At 44.8% G+C, this 4,316-nt stretch overlaps 1 non-coding gene across 1 annotated transcript; it reads right to left on the bottom strand.

Moving 5' to 3' along the window:
- Positions 1–3,992: 3,992 nt before the first annotated feature.
- TRNAH-GUG (transfer RNA histidin (anticodon GUG)) lies at positions 3,993–4,064 on the bottom strand. Its single transcript has one exon. It is a non-coding gene; the product is annotated as a tRNA-His (tRNA).
- Between the last annotated feature and the right edge of the window lie 252 nt (positions 4,065–4,316).

Below are 4,316 nucleotides of genomic sequence, written 5' to 3'. Positions count from 1 at the left end.
TAGAAAGGCCTACAGGAGAGTAGTGTAGAGTGGCACAGCATAGAGTAGTGTGCAGTAGAGTGGCATAGAGTAGAGCGCATGTAGTGCCATTGAGTGATATTGTGTGAGATGGAGTGGAGTGGAGTACAGTGAAGTGGCATGGAATGAAGTAGTATAGAGTAGAGTGGGAGAGAGTGGCATGGAGTGGCATAGAGTGAACTAGAGTAGAGCTTAGTGGGATAGAGTGGAGTGGCATGGAGTGGAATGGAGAGGCACAGAGTAGGGTAGAGTGCAAAAGTGTGGAATGGCATGGAGTTGAGTGGAGTGGCATAGAGTAGAGTGGCATTCTGTGGGGTGGATTAGAGTGGCATGGAGTGGCATACAGTAGAGTGGAATAGAGCTTAGTGGTGGAGAGTACAGTGGCTTAGAGTGGAGTATAGTAGCATGGAGTAGAGTAGCGTAGAGTAGAGAGGGGTGCAACGGAGTAGAGTGGCATAGAGTTGAGTGGTGTACAGTGGCGTAGAGTAGAATGGGATAAAATAAAGTGGCGTACAGTAGACTGGAGTAGAGTAGCATAGAGTGGAGAGGCATAGAGTGGAGAGGAGTAAAGTAGAGTGGAATTGTATAGAGTAGAGTTCAGTTGAGTATTCTAGAGTGATGTAGAGCAGAGTGGCATAGAGTCACATAAAGTGGCATTCTATGAAGTAGGGTGGCGTAGAGAGGAATGGAGGGAAGTGGCATAGAGTAGAGTGGAGTGGAGTAGAGGGGCATAGCAGAGAGTGACAGGGTGGAGTGGCATAGAATGGAGTAGCATAAAGTGGAGTGAAGTGGCGTATAGTGGAGTGGCATAGATTAGAGTGGCATAGAGTGGAGTGATAGAGTGGAACAATGTAGATTAGAGTGGAGTAGAACTGAGTAGAGTGGAGTGGTATAGAGTTGCACAGTGTAGAGTACAGTGGCACTGAGGGGAGTAGAGTATAGTCATGCAGAGGAATACAGTGTGAGAAAGTAACTAAAGTGTCAATAGAGACGGCGTTTAGGGTGAAAAATAAGCTGTATGCTTGTCATGAATGTTGGAAAGCACATTGCACATCCAAGAATGATACGAAAACACTTTTAAAATATAAAAAATAGCGTACTGTAGAAAGACGAAAAGAACACATGTACTTGGTCCATCCTCCATGGAGGAATGAACACAAGAAAGGAAGATTCAGTCTATGGGAGCTAAGCAATCGAAATATTGCAAATGTGAGTGACATAGAAAACAATTAATGGTAAGTAAGCTATGGGCGTGTGGTAAGCCCACTGAATTCTAAACAATATGTCTCACAGCACATTCACTGTGTACGCAAGACATAAAAAGGTGTGACTAAGAGAATTCTGAGATTTAGAGCTTGACAGCAATTCACAACCCAACCAAATTGAGCCCTATATAATAATTTACAACAGAGCCAAAGTACACCTTTTACACCCCCAATGGTGGAGGTAAGATATTCAGCAGACACGTGGTCTCCCAGTGCTAAAGGATTTTGGCTAGATATGAAGTGGGTGAAGTGCCCTGAAAACATTATAAAAGTAGGATACGTGCTATAAGCAGACATCACTTCCTTGGCAAGGCAGAAGAAAGGGCACTTGAGAGGGAGGAAATGAGAGGGCTGAGGAACAGACAGATAGCTCCCCTATGGGCAGAGGTGGCGGGAGCATGGAACACTCCTGACGTGACTATGATGACGATGCAGATGGGCCTCTTAACTTGCGGAGTTAGGAGCACGACAAACGCACCTCTCCTAGACCTCCCTGGAAGATCATACACTGGGGAGGGTTCCCCTGGGTCCCTTCCCCCCCCCGGCTGGGCGCCATACAGCTGAAGACACACTCACACGATGCGTAGTTAGGTCTCGGTTTCTGGGCAAGTTGTTTTGCTTGCTTGTTATTTGTTGTAATAAGAGATGATGAGTACCTGACGTGCCAGAGCTGGAAATGGTGGGAACCGACCACCCTGCTCCATGGGCATACAGTGCTGAACCGTAGACCCACAGGAGGCCCACACCACAGATCACAAGCCTGCTTACAGATTTATGCAAGGAACAGCCCTCAGCGTGGTGGTAACATAATATAATAGCAGTAATGGGTAACTGTTCAAAAGTTGTCATGGAAAGGAGATTCATACCGCTCTGCAACCTGTTACAATCCTATGAATAATATGTACCATCTGAAATACCAATAAATAAAAAAAATAAAAAATCTACAGCACAACTTAGGGTAAGGCTGGTGTTGTAGTGGTAGATCTGAGGCCCTAGGAGAGCTGGAGACCCCACAGAGCTACAGCAGCTCAGAAGTCCACTTGGGCTTCATCAGGGACCCGTTTTGTGACTTGAAAACCCATTAATGCAACAATAAAGGGGTGAAGTAAATGTCATCAACATTGCATAAACTGGTGTTCTTTGCATTTTTTTTCATAAACAACAGCGCCTGGAAGCCCTTCTGACTGTGAAGGTTTGTTTAACAAATAGTGTTGTAACAACATAAAAGAGGGGGAACTGTAAGACAGTTGCACAGATAGAAGGACCGATAGAAGGTTAAACAGATCGTCATAAATAAGCCACATGCACTGATGCATCTGTACAGGTTTGTAGACAGAAAGGCAGGTATGTAGCTGTTAGTAAATCATGGATGAGATATAATCAGCGTCACAGAAACCGCTGTAAATCACACGCGCCTGCTTTAGAAAGAACCACGCCACAAAGACATTGGTAGTCAGCATGTAGGCTTTAAAGTGTTAACATAAACAGAGATGGGCAGAAATAGGCAGTAAGGCAGATACCCAGATTGAAATAGAAAGGTAAATAGAAAGCACATGTAGTAATAGACGTGGACCGATAAGTATATAGAGAAGCAGCTGTTGGTACGAAAATGGGATCACATATGATCAACTTTGTGTGGACTGTCAGGATTTGAAAACGGTTGCTTCATACCAAAAAAAACCATAGCGCCAAGATGTCCTCCTCAATGTCCCTATGAGCGTTATAGTGTTAACAAAGCATACAGCCAGGCATCAACACTCTGTTAGACAGGTTCACAGTCACGCACAGGTAGGTGAGCAGATAGATAAGCAGGCACACAGGCAAAAAGATGGATGGACAGATGAATGGATCAATGGATGGACGGACCTCTCTGTTAAACATGAGTCAAATGTAGGGATGGGCGTAACCAGTGTAACTCACTGCAGTGTAATTACACGAGATTACAGCAACATTATGCAAGGTTGTACAGAATTACACAAGGCTATTTTCCTGGTGCAAAATACACGCTCAGATCCGAAAGGAACCTGATATACACTTTGCACAAGAAAATCGCTCTAAATGCAACAGAACTGGCACAACAGCCGCTGCTCACGCTCTTTTCCTCCGCTCTTGGGTAGATGTCTTTCCCCACATTACTCCAAATTCCACAAAGGAGCGTAATTGTGTAATTCACGATTCGACCACGACTAATAAACTTGGCTTAAGTTTTAAAACTTTCGCTCTAGCTGCCCGGTGATCCGTCGGGTGCGGGATGATGAAGCCAAACGCTGATTGGGTGAGTGCGCCTCTCAGTGTCCTTCTCCGTCGCCTCTTTCTTTCAGACCCTTGGGACCTCAGTCTTACTTTCTATACAAATATTTATTTTTAGACCTTTTTTCTTCGCGGCCTGAATTGCTGCAAAAACTGATATTTGACTAGCAGGATCCCTTTCAACATTGAAAGCTACTCCGCGTCAGTACAGGAGCCTCGGCGCTGCAGGTACAGGAGACACAGACATCCATCCCTCTTGCTGACCGGGTCCCGTGAAACCAAACTGTAGCTCATACTTTTCACATCAGGACCGCCACAAACGTAAAAGTGCAGAAAGGTGAAATAAATAATAACATTGTTAACGCGTTCTTCAAAGACATTTAATTTCACCGTTGAAATTAGGTTCAAGCTCTTAACTCATGTAAATATTAAGAAGTGAGAATAAAAATGCTGCCCAACTGCCGTAACTCGGATTCGAACCGAGGTTGCTGCGGCCACAACGCAGAGTACTAACCACTATACGATCACGGCGAGCTACTTGGGCTCTGAAAAGACTACCCTGGTGTGGCTCTGATAGGCTTAAAAAAGGTCAAAGTATCCGTGGAGTGGATAGATTTAGCGTTTGTTTAAAACCCATCTTTTCAAGTTAGATCAGGGTCTTTTCTTTGAGTAGCAGATCACAGCAAATATTTGCCTCTCTGCTTCCAGTGACAAGACTCCCCATAAACCAAGAAGCCCAGACTTCTTAACAAGATCCACCACTCTGCCCTGCAAGTCTCAAGT

The sequence above is a fragment of the Pleurodeles waltl genome, chromosome 12 (genome assembly GCF_031143425.1).
Source record: "Pleurodeles waltl isolate 20211129_DDA chromosome 12, aPleWal1.hap1.20221129, whole genome shotgun sequence".
Classification (NCBI taxonomy): Eukaryota; Metazoa; Chordata; class Amphibia; order Caudata; family Salamandridae; genus Pleurodeles; species Pleurodeles waltl.
The sequence above is the reverse complement of the archived record's forward strand: the minus strand, read 5'-3'. Positions and strand labels throughout refer to the sequence as shown.